Source organism: Poecilia formosa, unplaced genomic scaffold (genome assembly GCF_000485575.1).
Source record: "Poecilia formosa unplaced genomic scaffold, Poecilia_formosa-5.1.2 Scaffold73, whole genome shotgun sequence".
NCBI lineage: Eukaryota > Metazoa > Chordata > Actinopteri > Cyprinodontiformes > Poeciliidae > Poecilia > Poecilia formosa.
The window spans coordinates 975,989-994,229 of NW_006800012.1; the positions used below are offsets into that span (position 1 = coordinate 975,989).

The following is an 18,241-nucleotide window of genomic DNA, read 5'->3' on the forward strand; positions in this document are numbered from 1 at the left end:
AATACTCCTCCGCTGCCGTATGTATATCTTAGCGATAACTGCTCTCTGGCTCCCAGGCCACGGTCAGCAAAAGCCCCTCAGTCGAACTGATCGATAGGAAACCCAATTGGAGGGATTAAGCTCATGAATCAACCTGTCAGGACATGAACCAGCACATGTACGCGTTATGCACTTAGCAGGGAGAATTCATCTGGAGCTCAGCTAAAGTATGGCGCACTGAAAGCAGTTTCTAGCAGGGCAGAGTGTGTTTGCAGGAGTCATTGTCTTTTTTTTTGTTTACAGCACAGAAGATGGTAAATCCATTGTTTGTCAAAGCATGTCTTCTATCAGAAGAACTCATTGATTGCACCTGAGCAGTTGCTGTCTGATTGCTGATGTAGAAACGTTGTTGGGATTGTGGTTAAGTGATAAACAACCTCAGTATGAAGGTCGGGTCTCTTTGATTCAGTCACATCTGCTTACAGCGATGCCACCGTCAGACAGCAAGCAGAGACATCCAAGCATCCGTTCAGACAATATTCACACCATCTAAGAACAGAACACACCTAATAAAACATATGTGAACAGATTAACCCAATGACAAAAACTATGTATGTACAGTAGATCTGTCCAGTATTGGTGGAGTTACCACATCCACCCACAATGAATAGGTCAGATCTCATCGAAAAATGTTTAGAACCGCCCCTTTTAAAGCGCCAACTATAACTTAATGTGTGTGAACCTCTTAATGCACACAGTGGAAGCCATCTTTGCTCTCCTCCAGAAGCTAACATTTGCCGTCTTTCTGATTTTTGCTCTTGACGCTACAACCAATCGGCGCCAGTGAAAATAACTCACCATCCTGGATTGGCTGCCTTGCAAGCAATAGCCAACACTGTCAAGTAGCGTTGCATCTAGGTATTTCAGCTTCTCAAACGGCTCAACTCGATGGAAATTCAGCTAAATCACAAAGCTGTGGAGATTTTTTTCAATCATAATTTCAGTGATTGCACTCTGTTTGCTCAAACTGAATTGGGTAAGAAGGCTGTGGTTCACTCTGCTCCCTTTTCTTTGAACTTCTTACAAGAAAGTCTTAGATTGGCTGAATTCATCTCGTTTAGTGCTTTTAAATCCAAACTAAAAACTTTGAAGGACGATACAATAACATGTACCTGTGTTTTTTATGGCTTAGCAATTTCTTTTTTTTTTTTGCTGTATTTGTTGCTGCCTCTTGGTCAGAACTCTCTTGAAAAAGAGGATTTTAATCTCAATGGGCTTTTGTCCTGGTAAATAAAAGTTAAATTATAAAACTGAAAAGAAAAAAAAAACATTTTGACTATTTTGCGATTTTTAAAAAATGGAATTGTATTTACAATGTTCTTGACTTTTATTCACTGTAGTATAAATGTAGATCTCTAAGATTTTGTTTTTTCTGAAATACTACATACTAAATTCTTCATTAGCTAGTAATTATTTAGGCTTGCTGGTAAGTTATTCTACTTATACTAATTCTCTAATGTGTACCTATCATAAATTATGCTTGGACATTATTTATGAGAACTACTAGAGCTTGAGTTTTATCGGCGCTGCTATAGTCTGCAAGCCAAGAAGAATAGTGCGTTTGCTGTGCTATAGGACAAAGCCCCAGGGCCTGAGGTAAAGGTTAATCTATCACCGTGTGGCAGGAATAGAATGTATGTTGTTAGGCCTTAAGTGAACGCTTTTAAAAGCAAAAAGGTCCAATGGCTGCAAGATTCTGTTTATGGAGAGAACAGAAAAAGGACCCAAGGTGAACTTCATACCTTGCAATATTTAAAAAGGAATTGTGAGTGGATTTTTTACACTGAAAAATATACATATAAAAAAACCAAGCCTGTCTTGTTATACTGCGCACTGCTATTTTTCCTTCAATATGAAACGTATTGGGTCGTGGGTTTGAATCTGGGCTTGAGGTCTTTCTGCATGAAATCTCCATGTTCTCTTTGTTCATGCAGAGGTTCTCTGGCTTCTTCCCACAGTCTGAAAAAAAGATATATACATCAACTAGTTTCTACCTTCAGGTATAAGTGTTTGTGCATGGTGGCCTATCATGTGTGTCTCTGTGTTGCCCTTTGATGAACTTTGACCTTTCCATTGAAGCGAAGGCAAAACAGTGAGATGCAGGAGGAGGGGGGCAAAGGGCCGACTTGGTGGGTTGGGTTTGGAACCCGTTAACTGCTTGCAGTTCTACTTTATCATTTGTTTGGTTTTTAAAGTTTATTGGTGCATAAAAAATGCTGTATACGTAACCATTAAAGGGGAAGCATTAAGTAAAATAACATTTTCTGAGCTTTCCATCATGTTATGATCTTATTCCCTCATCAAAAACATCCTTTGAGTTTTTTTCTCGCTTCTTTCATACATGTTTGAGAAATCCTTCAGTCTCCCTTTGCAGCCATTCAGCTGTGCTAAACGTCTGGTTGGACGTAGCCCCACATTTACCAACAAAGCTCTGCCTCTGAGCTGCAGTTTCCAAGTTTTCACCTAACGGAGCACCTCTCCCCCACTCTGTTCCTTCAGACTAGCCAACAGCAATTACCAAACTCTACGAGAAACATCAGTTGAGCTCATTACAGGAGGTGAAAAATGTTGGTAAAAATGTTGTTAAAGGGTGAATAGAGGAGCGCTGTTGTGATGACTTTCTGAAGACAGAGTTTCAGAAAGAACAGGTATTTAAACAGACAGAGGCCCAATTTCAAGTCCTTAAATGATGATGTCAAATTCCTTTCAAGTCATATTTGATATATACAGTACTTTTATAACTGAAGTTAACATAGTTACTTGATTTAGTTATAAAATGGCACTATTTGCCTGGAAATTAACATAATACTGTCCCTTTAAGTTAAACCGTGGTTAAATAACCTGCTCACAGCAGCAGCAGTAGCTTGTGGCTGATTCTCATATCTCCATGAATCCAGGGCAGACTTTCACACCTTACACAGCAGGATCTCACCCTATTTTCAGTATGAAGTCAGAAAATCTGCTTCTAAAACATAAGCAACATTTTCATGAAATCCACTAAATAACATCAGCATTGGCGTGCACCATATGAACCTGTGCTGTGTGTGTGTGTGTGTGCGTGTGTGTGTGTGTGTGCGTGTGCGCGTGTGTGTGTGTGTGGCTGAAGCTGTGGGGAGTGTGTGGGAATCTGCCTGATCCTGGAGCCATGGCCTTGAATAAGTTTAGCATCCTCCAGGAATCTGTTTGCGGCACTCCGGAGCTCGAATTAAAGTGGATTTAAGAGAGATGAGGCTTGGAGGAGAGCGAGGGTTTATAACTCTGATTGCCATGCCCACCACTCATAATGAGGTGCATTACAGAGCTGATGTTGTAAGATTAGAGTGACTTAGTAGACACGAGGAGCCTTGCAGATCAGAAGAAGGGGGCAGGAGGAGGGGAAAGAGAGGAGCCTCAGCAGAGCCTGAGTGCTTAGTAACAGGAAAGAAGAGTGCTGAGAGGTAGAAATAAAAAAAATAAAAAAATTGAGGATGGAGAAGAGCTATCTTATTTGACTGTGGCACTAAGGGTGGGAGAGGCAAGAGGAGGAGATCAGACAGAGGGGACAATAAAACCAGCAGAGGTAATATCTGCATTCCTGTCAGCATATGAGAACAGAAAAGAAGCTCTCAGTTATTAAAGGGTTGACAGCCGGTGACAGCAATATCGCTCCATTTTGTTTGGCCCCAGTGCCACCCTGACTGGAATTGAAAACAGTTTGACGTGTTGCCGGGAAAAACCAAAGGCGACTGCAGTTTGTTAAAGATTTCCTTGGATCAGCTCAACATCATTACTGCATACAGCGGGCGTGTACGAGTGTTGATCTGTCCAGTTGAAGTTGAACATCGCAGTTGAAAACAGTTATAACAGTCCTCGGGTGAATTTAATATCAGTTCAATGTGCAAACGGCAGAATTTGATCATAAAAATCATCCGAAGGTAAAATTACTGTCCTGCTCAAAAGTTACACTGCTTTGTATTTTCGCATGTTTTTCAACTTCCAACAGGTTTTCTTTCAAGATTATCCTGTCTGTACACTCTAAAGGTAATACGTAATATTAATTTAACTAGTGTAACATTTTTGCACTTAAAGTTTAACATTATTTTTTGAATGAATGCCGTCTAGCTGGCTGTAGCAAAACATTTGGAATAAGTAAATGTGATATTTTCAATTACATTGGATTTAAGCATTTAAATGAACCTTTTCCAAAAGACTCCCCTCACCTCTCCCCTCCCCCCCCCAAAAAAAAAAAAAAATCTGGTAGGCTTTGGTGTTTGGAGTTAAGAACCGCCTGTCTCCTCTCCTCCAGAGCGCTGACTCATCCGGACCGAGGATGCAGCCATGCAGGGATCATTTTCATTGATCCCTGCCGTTCCTTTAACATGTTTTAAAGTCTGCGCTGCTAAGAAGCTCCAGATGAATACAAGCGGATCCGTTGTGAAACACTCAGCTAGCATACCGACCGTCAGCCCTCAGGTTTTCGAGACAGAGGCTGTGATGTGTGTGAGAGGCCGATCTGCACACACCAGCAGCGTGGGAGTGAACCGTTCCAGGCTCCCTCCACAGCTCAGACGTTACGAAAATTCATAAAGAATTAGACACACAGAGTGTGTGGGTGATGGCCGCTTTATTAATATCAAATTTTTATTAATGGAAGACTTTAGTGGAACCAGTAAAAAAAATGTAGTTTGAGTCTGAGACATTGTGATTTTTGATAGGTTTGTGTTCAACAAGGGACTAGGATTGTCACAATACTAAAATTTTGAACTCAGTGCATCAAATATTCAATATTTGATGTTTTGGAAACTTTCTTTGAAACATACCTGGAGTGTTGCTTTGATTCTTTCATGAATGTTTGAGAAATCCTCTAATCTCCTATGGCAACCATCCTGCTGTGCAAAACGCCAAGGTGGCCCTAGCCCCGCCTTGAAGGACAAAAGTCCTCCTCAAATATGTAGTTTCTAAGCTTCCGCCTCACACAGCAGCCCCTCCCCCACAACTTCCTCACTCAGGTCCTTCAGACTAGCCGGCAGCAATTAGGAAACACCTGGTGGAACATCTGCTGAGGTCATTTTAGGAGATACTGTTCAGTGCAACGCTGGTAAAAATTTTGCTAAAAAAATTTGCCATGTTGTGACAACATCCTGAAGGCGGGGTTTCAGAAAGAGCAGGAGCTTCTTAAAGAGACAGAGGCCCAATTTCAAGGAGTAAATCAGGCAGTAAAATTTCTCTTCAGTCATGTTTGATATAGTTGGCATTTTTATAACAACTGAAGTTAACATATTTACCATATTGTGCTGTAAAAAAGCACTTTGCACCGAGAAAGCACATTAAACTTCCTCTTTAAACATTAAAATTACTAAGTAACTAAATTCTGTATTTTCCACCAACTTTGTAAAGTAAAAGTTGATGTTGAAGTTGATAATAACTTTCAGTCCAGAATATTACTTGAAGTAGACAGATGCTCTGCTCTGCCACAGTGCAGAAAAACTTTGTGTGGGAGCAGAAATCTTTTTTTTTTTCTTGCCCTGATAAATGAAGGGAGTCCGGTATTTTAGTTTCTGTTTCTCCACTCCGACTGTTTTGTTGGTTTGTTTGTTGTTGTTTTTTTTTCCAGAAACTGCTAAGCATGTGGCAATTTCTGACAGGCTTTGGAAGTGACAGCAGCCCCTGTTCTCAGAAGGGTTGGTGCACGGCGCCCGAGGCAGAGTTTATGGAAATAACCTTGTGGCAGGAGCGCGCTGCAAAAACGAAGAAGAAAACAAGTGAAATTTTCGCCTTTTGTTGCAGCATTACGGCGACCAGTGTTAGACGGTGGCTGCGGTTGGACTAGTGCAGCGCGGCTCCCCTCATTATTATTATTTTTTCTGCAAATGTTAAGACATGGTGGGCACCATTAGTGTCAGATAGCATCAGAGCTGAAGTTAATCAGACTGCACTGAGCCAGGTTTGACAGTTAGCTTCTCCCTGTAGTGGCAGCCAGTGCTTTCATTATTCACCACAACAACACGCTCCTGCAGAGTGGGTGGTGATGCTGCTTTCATAATGCCGCTGCTGGCTGTCCACCACACACACAATACACTGCGAGGCATGTAATGCATGCAATAAAGGAATTGTGGAATTTTAATGTCGGAATAATTGAATGTTTATGTACTATCGACGTCTTTTTCACCACAGTCAATGAGGTTTGCTTCAGAGATCAACGTTCCAACTTCACGTTGAAGCTCCTGGAAAATATTTGGGCAAAATGTACCGACTGAGTGTTTGAGGCCACATAAAGGCCAATAGGATTATGGGAATTAATGAAAAATTACAAGAACAAAGACATAATATATTTCCAGAATAAACGTGTATGAGAATGAAGTCATAATATTACTAGGAAGAAGTCGAACAAAGATGCAGCATTATGAGAAAAAAAATCAAAATAACTCAAGAAATAATATGAATAAACTTGTTTGAGAATATAGTCATATTACTAGATTAAAGTTGAAATATTATGATATATTCATACTATTACCAGAAGAAACTGGAAATAATACAAGAAAGTGGTAACAGTATGATATTAATGTCATCCTCTGTGTTTCTGTGTGTTTTGAGTTTTTCTGTGTGATTCTGTTTCCATGTGAGTCTCTGTCCTGTCCTCCCCGTTGATTGTCTCCCAGGTGTGTCTCATTCCCTTGATTACCCCATGTGTATTTAGTCTCACCTGTTGTCTGTGTTCTTCGTCAGGTCCTTGTCTTACGTATGGCTAAGTTTGTCTTATGTTGTTTTCTTGCCAGTGGAACTGTATAGTCCTGCTAGTGTCTGCTCTCGTTTTCAGTCCTGTCGTTCAGTAGCTACCGGTGTTTAGCTGTGTGCTAGTTCTCTGCCGTGCCGCCTGTTTTGGACTGTGTGAGCATTTTCTCCATTAAACTCATCATCATCACCATGACCTGGGTCTCAGCGTCTCTCCTCACCACCACCAAACCAACACTCCTTATGACAATTAAACATACAAGAATATAGTCATATTACAAAATCAAGTCATTGTATTACAAGAAGGAATTCATTTTACGAGAATGTCGAAATAACACGATTATAAATCCATATCACTGCAATAAAATTTTATAAGATAAAAATAGCCAATATTTAATTAACAGTCATATTCTTCATGACATATTCATGTTATGATTTTATTCTTGTAACACTATAACTTTGTGACTGTATTCCTGCGATACAATGACCTAATCTCATAACATTCTGACTTTTTTCTCATAAAAGTTATTTCAACTTTATTCTCTTAATACTACAACTTCTCATAATACTGTGACTTCTCAATTTTATTTTATTTTTATTTTCTTCGCGTGGCTCTAGTAGTCTGTTGTAAAAGTGAAATACAAATGAGATCAAGTCTTTGCTGGGTATCATCATTCTAAGGAACATCAGAAATCAGACTTTTTAAAACCCGTTTTACATTCTGACCGAGGATTTCATCTTATGACCAGTTATGAAACTCAAATGTGGTTTATTTTTGTTTGCAGTTGTTTGCATTTGTGTGTTTGCTGACATACTTTAATTTTTTGAAGAAAATGTTTTTGTCTTTTTCTTTTTTTTATGAAGATGTCCCAGGTTTACTTTAAACACTCAGCCCTGCTGGTTCCTGTATAATCACAGCTGTAAACAGGTTGTAATCATCCTGGATCTGCAGCCTCTGCTCTGATTGGGAATAACAACGTGTCAGCATCCCGGCTGATGGCGCCGCTATTCATCCTTTATGTTTATTTGCGAAACAGGATGTGTGTTAAAGAGGCTGGGCTGAGGGATATCAGAGGTTCACTTAAACATTTTTTAAATGTTCTGGTGCAACTAGAGGAGATGAAGGTTGGACTTTGACTGGGCAGGTAGCGTTAAACCTGAACACCTAACAGGACGTCATAGTTGTTGAGCAACAACAAAATGTCTCCTGAAGCTATTTATAACTCTTTCTGTTGGCTCGTTTTCCAGTATCCCTGTTTATTTTTTTGATATTTTATAATATTTTATAGATATGAAAAGACAAGCCTATCACGATCTGTTGGACTTTGAGCTTAGCTTACTTGGTTTGAGTATATTTTCTCATCTTATGTTTCCTCTTTTCTGTGTTCATAATTGCTAGTGTTATTTTTACCTCAGTATCTGTGTGGCATCCAGGTATTAAGTCACCAGTAAATGTACTACTCACCCTACGGATGTTGTCACACCTGATAGTCCGGTACAATCGGTTCTGTTGGGAACCAAACTGCAACATTTCTTACATTTCCAGCTGTTGTTCTCTTTCACATTGCACTGTGTCAGACAAACCAAACCCTTTGAGTAACCTGTTCACCTCCTCACCTGTGGTATCACTGCATCAAGAACCATTGAAGAAAACGACACAAAAACCTCTGAAGAAGACAGTGACCCAACTTCCTTCTTCAGGACATATAAACAACAATAGAGTGTTGTCAGATTTCAGCTGGTGTAGGATTTCTCTTTTGTTGTTGGTAAAACACCACGAGATATTTCTCCTGCTAGCACATTTGTTTTGGTTGTATTTACCCAGAATGCCCTGTGTGTTGGCCCACTTCTTGCTTTTGGAGCAATCTCCAGTCTGCGTGGTACTTACATATACATTGAAACTACGCTACGGTTTACTTCAAACAAACTGAGACCGAGGTTTGTAGACGGACCAAAGTTCACTTTTTTGGTTCAGATTGAAGTTGGGTTACACATCTCCCCAAACTAACCAGACGTTCCCGGCAAACAAACTGGAGTTTTGTTAAAGTGGACTGAAGGACTTGGTGTGAATGCACTGTTGTCCTCACATTGGTCTTTTTTGTTGTTTTGGCAACTCACACCATTACAAAGGCAGTGTTGGGTTTTTACACAACCCATGCATCTTGTATGAGGAATCTCTACGTGCAGCACTGATGTGTACTTACACTAGAAATATAGTATTTTTTGTGAATGTTTCTGAAGATAGTTTGAAGATTATTATTGCTTGGAAAAGATTAAAATTGTTCCTCCTTTTTTTTATAACTTTGGTTCTTCCTCATATAGTGGAATGTTGTCTTGTACTCTGTGAGTTTTCGGAGTCCTTCCCACTTTTAACTGCTCTGAGCAAGGCCGCCTCAGTTTGAGCCTTTCATTGTTGTTCCACACAAAACTCTTATTCGTTTTATCAGCGTTGCGACTGCTGCGGCTCACTGTCCTAGGGCGTTTAATTGTGTTGCCGAACCGCAGGCCCTTTTTGTCGAGCATGGCTTCCAACAATATGGCTCTGATTGTGGTTTCGGACAAACAATAGTGCTGTGATTTGAGCCGTTCGGTTGGTGATTGCTGTCAGAGTGGGCTTTCTAACTTGTAGCATGGGGACAGCGTCAACATCCGCCTCAAACGCTACTTTAGATTCAGTTTGCTTGGGTTAAACTATGAAAAGAAGTGGCTTAGGTATTTTTTTCTTCTTCTTCTTCTTCTTCAATGAAAACCCCAGCACCCTGCCTCACTAATGTTATCGCACTTGATTTTAGACAGCAGTGATATTACGGCCGGTAGGTTGTGCTCCATTTGCATGGGATGGCTGTAAAAAGGAACAGTCAGACATGTTTGGTAAATGAAACCGTTTTCTGCGGTTTGCGCTCGGTGAAGGACCAGGGGTCTGATGGGGGTGTAAGCTTTGATTTAGAAAAACACAGGCAGAACTGTGAGAGCTCGCCGTCTGGTGACTACCTGCCACTCTGCATTGATTCCACCTGCAGCAGGTGGTGCGACTCCCAGAACAGGATCCTCGCTCTGCCAGACAATGACAGATGACTGTTGGTGCTCTTTGTCACGATGAAAAAGAGCCATTATTAACCCAAATTCACCGATGAGTTACAGAGTCCAGCTGAAATCAGGTTAATATGTTGGTTTATTTCATTATTTCTACATTCTTTGACTTAATGGGGAAGTTTTATGTGTTTTCTAGGCACATAGCATCATTTTATAGCATAATCAAGTAACTTCAATTGTTATAAAAATGCTATCTTCATATATCACATATGATTTAAAAGAAATCTGACTTTCTAATTTATGCCTTGAAATTAGGCATCTGTCTCTTTAAAATCTCCTGCTCTTTCTGAAACTCCACCTCCAGGAAGTCATCACAACATGGCTCCTCTGTTAACCTTTTAATGTTTTTGCCAGCATTGCTCTGAGAAGTAGCTCGTATAATGAGCTTAGCAGATGTTCCACCAAGTGTGTGCTAATTGATGCTAGCTAGTCTGAAAGAACTGATTGTGGGTTTGAGGCAGTAGCTCAGAAACTTGGAAACTGTGTTTCCTAGGAGGAGTTTAGTTTTTGAAGGCGGGGCTAGGTCCACCCGGGCGTTTTGCACAGCTCAATGGTTGCCATGGGAGATTAAAAGATTTCTCAAACTTGCATGAAAGAATTAAAGCAACACTCCAGGTATGTTTTAGATGAGAGAGTAACATTATAACCCTATGGAAAGCTTAAAAAAAAAAGAGTTCATTTTACATAATGAACTCTTTCATTATGTAAAATGTTTTTTCCCTGCCCCATTTGAACAATATGATCTAACTAAAAATGCTTTCTTTTTTTTTGCAAATAGAAAAGAAAGTGAACAAAAGTTCTGAAAATCGTAGCTGAATTCAGTTTAGCTCTGTATTTATACATTTGTAGAGTGAAAAGTGAGAGACGGTGGTGATGTGTCTCAGCTGTATATAAGTAGTGTAAAAGTTGGCATCATTAATATAATGGCAATCATTTTCTCATCCTCACACTTCATCTGACTGGCATGCTCTGGATTATTACTGTATGTTGATTTTACTCTGATTGTGAATGCACATTGGGGAACCAATCGTTTCCAGCACTACTTCAGCTACTTTCAAAGTACAGGGACAAAAATATGTTTTTTGGTAAATTGTTTTTTTTTTTTTGTTCAGAAATTACACGTTCACCCATTTGGCAGTATCCCTGTGATTTACTTAGTAGACCTGAGCAACTCCTCTTGTCAACGCCTCTACTTTTCTACAGTTTTAAGAAACTTGCCTCAGTATTCACATTTATTGTCATATTTCCAATGCGTGAGAAACCACACCGAAAATGTGGAAAAATACATCATTTTAAAGGAGTGATAATATAGCAGGTAGGAATCTTGTGTGGGGGTGGACAGATGAGGGATGAGATGGAGGCTTTGCATTGGAGGAAGATGGCAGAAGGTTGAAGCAGCACTTTTTGTTTTTCAGTTAAAGACTATCGATGTTAAATTGTCATAACTTTAGGAAAATATGTGGGGAATAAATCATACAGATAAGTGGCCATTATATCCAGCTGCTAAGGTTTTCCTCTCTCCATCTCTGGGACCTTTCACTGCAAAGCTGAATGGATTCATGTCAGGTTTGGGTGTGGAAATTAAAAAGTCCATATTTAATTTTTTTTAAATTTTTTGTCAGTGAGTAATTGTTTGAAACATGGCATTAACAGTCTTTTCAAGAGCAGTTTTAGTTTTTAAATGATCAGCTTCTCCTACACCTACTATTGTCAACAGGTCATGTGATTGCACCTCAAACGGTAAAAAACTCCAAAACATACAAATGGAAGAAAACAAAACAAATGAAACTAAAAAATACCACAAGAAATAGAAGCTTAATGGAAAATGCCACAAATAGCAACAACAAGTATAAAACGCTACAAACTCCCCCAGACCACAAGGGGGAGTCTGGAGCAGGTAACATTACCGTTATGTAAATATGCAGCTTTTCTGTGATATTGTCAAAAACTCTGTGCTTCTCCAGATATTAAGTGGCCATGTCCAGCAGAGAGTTTCCCATTCAATCAAGTCATGCTGTATTTTCTGAGGGTCTGGTCCCTGTGTGATTTAGTGATCGACTCCCCCTAGTGGTCTGGAGCACTTCCATTTTGTGGAGCAGGTTTGCAGTGTTTCATACTTTACTGTTTTTACCATTTTCCCCTTCTGCTTCTCTTACCTTTGGTTGCAGCAGTTTTTATTTTTTCCATTTGGTTCAATCTTATTTTCTACAATAGCAGCATATGTTTTGGAGTTTGCATTATTTATGCCGTTTGTAACTGTTTACGGCATTTTTTGACATTTGCTACTATTTGCATCTGTCAACCAACATTTATAGCCCACTGGACATAAATCTATTTTTTTATGTTGTGATCCAGTCTTAAAAATATTGAGGCTATAAGAAAAATAAACTTTTGGCTCATGGGTGATTTGAATATATGTTTGACCTGGTCTACATAAAGTTCTAGTGCTGCAGACAGTTATTATAGACAACTGTTGATTACCTAGTGGTAAGGCAAGCTAATAAGTCCTAATTTATTTTTCCATTGAGGGAATCTGGTTTTACTACAAAAGGTGTTCTGGTTGTGTTCTTGCCTCAAAGTTTATGTCCTCTGCATGACCTTTTTTATTCACCATAAGAGAAAAAGGCTGCATGTGAAACTTTATTTTTTTTTGCTCAGCTGTGTAACATGGTCCATCATTTTGATTGAAATCACATACAGCTGAAACCAGAAGTTTACGTACATCAAATAAAAAAACAAAACAAAAACAAACAAATAAAACACATCCACCATTTTTTCTCATTGTGAAATCTTAAGTGAAATCGGCCAAACTTCCTCTGGAACAATTTCCAGATGCTTAAAGGTCTCTGGAAATTGTTCCAGATACCTTTATTACAAATATTAATAGTTGTTATAATATACAACTATTATTAGTTGTATTATGACTCACCTCAGTCATAATAGTTGTATTTAGTAAATAGGAATAATTCTGGAAATTCTAACTCATTTAAAACACAAGAAGTTTGGTCTAATTTCACTTCAGACAGTGAGGAAAAAATTGCATATTTTTCTTTTTATTCACTGTCTGTAAAGTTGTGGTATGAACACTACTGTAATAATACCTTTCAGTATTGAGAACTTTATTTGGAATATGTGGGAGCAGACTGATCCTCTTTGTTTGAAACTTGATGCTACTGTTACCGTAACGTTGCAATTTTTTTCCATTCCCTTTCGGTCTGAAACTTTCCAGGTTGTGCCTGGAGGCTGTAAATGTAAGAATGAACATTTCTAAATCACAGTAAATTTCCAAACTACGTGTGGCTGCTGCTCTAGTGAATTAAACAAAGGAAAACTGTCAGAACTCTTGCGGCAGCTCTTGGGAATCGTAGGCTGCTTAATTTTTAAGGCAACTTGCATTTTAGAAATTTCTGTGTCTCCTTTGGCTCTTGTAGTTTACATCATTCTTGAGCTTTATTTATTTTATTTTTTTTCCTGAACAAAACTGAGGTGGCTAAAGGGGAGCTAGGGATATGTAACCGCATTTGAAATATGAGCTGAAAACAATTCCTTTTACTTCATTTTTTATGTTTTGATTCACTCACTTTTTTTGACCAACTGAGACAATATAATGAAGCTATGGAAAAGATATCTCAGACACACAAACATTGTTACCTTACAGACTCACACACAATTTTTTCTCATAATAAAATACCATAATAAAAGTTACCACCCTTTGGTTGGTAACTTTTCTTCTTATTGCCTTCTTTTTAAAGCAGCAGTGTTATGTGAAAATAGATTTTTTTATTTTTTTTTAGCTTTACATCATGCTTTGTTACTTAGTCATCAAAAACATACCTGGAGTGGTGCTTTGATCCTCTCGTGCATGTTTTAGCAATCCTTTAATCTCCATGGCAACCACTGAGCTGTGCAAAATGCCCGGTTGGACCAAGCTCCGCCTTTGAGGACGAAGCTCCTCCTCTGCGCTGCAGGTTCCAAGCTTCTGAGCTTCTGCCCGATGGAGCAGCTATCCTTCAGACTAGCCAGCAGCAATTAGCAAACACCTGGTAGAACAACTGCATCTGCTGAGCTCATTATAGCAGCTACTTAGTGCAATGGTGGTGATAAGGTTGTTAAAGGGTTAATGGAGGAGTGATGTTATGTTGACTTCCTGGAGGCAGAGCTTCATTTTCTTTTAAGTCACATTTGATATATACGTGATATTTTTATAACAATGGAAAGTGACATAGTTACTTGACTGTGCTATCAAATGGCATATGTGCCTGGAAAATAAATATAAGTCTCCCTTTAACAGAAAAGCATATTACACATTGGTGGTAGACCTTTACATAAAGTGTGTTATTAAAATGTGCATCACTTCTCTGTGTAATAATCAGCATTTTCCTAAGAAGCTCCTAGATCAATGAATTAAAACACATGACTCCTCTTTACCTGCTGTATGTCAGGAACCATTTTTGTTGCTATAGCCTTTTTTTTTTTGTTTTCCTTTTTCTTCTTCTTAGTTTACTTTGGTGTTGTTACCTCGCCTAAAGTAAGCTCAGCCGTTTAAGCTTTGTTTGGCCCTGCAGCATCAGCAGCAGCAACACAGAATAAAGTTAAATCAAATTCTTGGGGCCTCTCACCTCTTTGGGCCCGCTGCAGTTTGTAGGTTGGGGTCAGTTACAGCTCACACCAGTCACCAAATTCACCGTTGGACCTTTATGCCATTCAGTATTGGGTGAAGTGTACATGTTGCTAGTCACTGTCTGGAGGTGGAAAATACTGATGGCTAATACTATATCAGTCTACCGACTGTGTGTGTGTGTGTGTGCGTGAGATCTGGTCTTAGAAGAGAGAAGCAGAAAACGTTGAAGCACGCTGCCAAACACCGTACATAATCACATTACGTCCATCCTGCAGAACAAAGGCCAGAGCCGGGAGCAAATGTTAACATCTGATTTACATTTCAGTCTCTCCGTCTTTGGAAGGATTTTTGTGTTTGCATGGATGATGGAGCATGTGATCCGTTGCGTGGAGAAACAGCAGTGGTGTCGTGGGGAGCCTATTATGCCGGTCGATGTTCCGGTTCTTAAACTTGGTACAAGTTTAAAAACTCCTTCCTGTTTGTGTTTTACGTCCGCGCATTAATTTCTTTATGTTTGCTGTTGTGTGCTCTGGTCTACATCTTGCACCGATGGAGACTTCCTTATTACCATCTGTGTTACTTTGCGTGGCTCATTAGGGCCAAAGACATATTTGAACCCCCGTCGTCATGACAACAGTAAAATTAAACTTCCCGTGGCGTCTTCTGGGGGTTCTCACCTTTTCACCTCTCTGAAAACGCGGAGAAAGCGCAGTGTGTGTGTGTGTATGTGTGTGAGTATAAATACGCCGTACATCCAAACGGAAGACGGTGCTCTTTACAGGAAATGATCCAAATTGATTATGACCTGTGCGTGACCCCCCAGAACCATTTGAATTTACCTTGAAATTATCATAAAAGTTGTCTGTCCTCGCCCCTTAAGCAACACCACTTACCACACGATGGGATAAGAGCAGACTGGCTCATCAATTTGTATGCATGGAGACGCTCCGGCTGTCACGGGGTGGGCTAACCCGGGAGATTAAGAGCCCACAGAGTCTGTCGCGTCAGGGAGAGATCATGTTTGAGTTCTAGTGATCAGCGCTTGCTGCCACATTGCGGCGTGATAAACAGGAGGCTCAAATGGCACATTGGGATTGATTTAAAAGCCACCCTTCACACTCACCTCACCATTAGCGGGGGCCACAGCTACTTTGAAGGATGCACTCTCCATTCCTTATGAAATATCTTGGTCAGGAAGGGCAGAGGGATGACAAACGGCATTCTCTCTCTCTCTTCCACAGGCAAGCACGTATTGTAATCTTTGTATTTTTTGCCATAAAGACATGATGTGTTGTTCTGAGTCATTCAAGGAAACTGGCATTTTCTCCCACCCTCACACCTAGTGGCAGTTTTTGTGGGAGTATTGGTGTGCAAGAGTCTATTTGCTGCTCTAAATTGAGTTTTTCCTCCTGTGGTCTGTAGTTTGCCTCTTTGATTTGTCTGTTTGTCAATACACTGACTCTGTTGTAAAAGGTGATATTCTCAGAGTGGACGTTTTCAACAGAGTTAGATTTTTACGATGTCACCGCCTGTATTACTCAACCGGGTTTTACCAGCCCTCCTTTAGGCCAATGATGGGAAAGAAATCATCTGGGTTTTATTGACAGGTGTCCTTGTTTTGAACAGATTTAGTACCGGGTATAAAATACTTGCTCTAAGCAGAGTAAAAAACAACCAGGATAATAAAAGATATGATCAAAGTGCAGCGTTCTTTGTGTTGCAGCTTTGGAATTGTTTTAAATAAACCAAACTCATATTCATTTTTCTAAATGATGTTGTACTTTTACTGTTTTACTTTTACTTTTACTTTAACCTCTGGGCTAGCACTAATCAAGAGCAACTGTATGCATCTTTCATTCATGGTATTCATTAGAGACTGATTGTTTCTATTTTTGATTTCTAATTTCTATTTTTTTTATAAACGAATAGCCATTAATGGAAAAACTTCCACTAATTCGCTTATAACGGAACTAATTCTTTGCTTAGCACTTTTGCTAACTTTTAAAATGTTTCGCGCATAGATGGGCACACTCCATTATCTCGCTAGTAGCAAATCAAAATTTTCACTTAGCATTTTGCTAATTTTGAAAACGTTTATAATTTTCTGGGAGCGCCAATTTATTTGTCTGCTTTGTAAGCTTTCAGTTGAATGTAGTTTGACATCTGTGTTGAAGTTTTGCTGTTAAAAATTCTTCATGTAGTTAAATGAAGTGTTCATGCTCTCATTTTGAAATGGTTGAAATTTGTGTACATAGCAGCACTCTTTCTTTTCTCCAATAACTTCATTTCAGACATGAAACATACAAGAACAAAATATAACAGAGTAGAGAACAAAGCAACATAAATACTTCAGAACATGTACATTATAGTGTCAAAATTAAGTTTGTAGCAAATATAATTTGATGTGAAATTAGCACTTTAGAATTGGCTTCCATGTTGGTGTAGCGATTAAGCATTCGTGGAACTAATATTTATTTACTTTAGGGTTAACGTTTTAGCTAGCGGAGTCCACCGCTACAAATGACTCACGGCGGCTAATATTCAAGGCTGCCTGGCTGCTGAAAAAAAGTCTGACTGCAGCTGCTGGATTAGCTTAAACCAAAGAGCTGAATAAACAGTTCCTCAGCTCCTTTCCCTTCTCCCAGCTTTGATCTGTGAGCTTTTAGCACCTGATGCCAGCAAACCATACAAACCCTCTACTGCTTTTGTCAGACACTTAAGATGTAGATGAAGAGAACGAGGCAGAAGGATGTCAGCTAGGTGATAAAAAGAAAAGCAGGAGGGGGCGGGGGGCATCTCAGCCGGGAGAACATAATGGATCTGAACTTAATCAGCAATCAACATTAATGTTGATGTTCTCGTGTTTATTCAAATCAATCATCAAGGACATGGCACCCCCTGACCCCCCCACCACCACCACCCCACGCTCCCCTCCTATAGCAGTAGGCTGTGACTCTGGTGCCTTGGCAGGGAAACTGATGATGAATTACTCTGTTTATCAAGTCACCCTCCCTAACAAGCCTGCTGACGGCTCCATCTCCATTCCAAGCGACGTATTTGGCTTCACTGGGTTGTTGTTTTGAACCTGGAGATCGCACCCCCCACACACACACCCCTCCCCACACACACACGCACACACACACACACACACACCCACCTTTCCTGTCTGTTTGTCATCTGAATGAAAAGTGAAACCACAGCAAGCTTCAGTAATGGCTAGTTGTGATACTGAACCCTAATGCATTTCACTTTACATCTCCCCCGTTTGGGTAAGTGGGTGAGTAGCACCGAAAGGAGCAGTTATATGGAAGTGAGGAAGCCAGAGACTGCGTAAATCCCAGGGTATCTTTTCTGGCAGCTAGAGTAAACAAAGATTAATGTTCTTCGACTGATTCATCAGAGTGGAGCTGTGCTTAGATAAACAAGATGTACTTAGGATATTGAAGCTCTGTTCGCAGTGTTTGTTGTCAACGACGCCTTTACATTGAGCCGAGATCAGTATTGTCTTTCCCTCGTAGAAGCCAGGGTCAATGCACGGCAAGATAAGTGCTCACCTGCTCCCAAATCTCTGGAACACACGTCCAAAGACGAAATGTTGCAATCGGTTTGCTGGGGATCAAAATTGAACAGCTTTGACTTGATTGATCACCAGATCCGAAGCTGAAAAATTGGATTTTCCTTCCATCTCCCACCACCTGAATTGGGTCGAAGGAGGATCCCAGCCCATAACACATTACATAATGATAACCCTATGAAAATACAAGGAAAACTGCAGAG

The 18,241-nt window shown here is 39.8% G+C and overlaps 1 protein-coding gene across 7 annotated transcripts in view; it reads left to right on the forward strand.

Moving 5' to 3' along the window:
* Nucleotides 1-18,241, forward strand: part of nrxn2b (neurexin 2b) — a 703,630-nt gene that overhangs the window by 151,695 nt on the left and 533,694 nt on the right. The window lies entirely within an intron of this gene.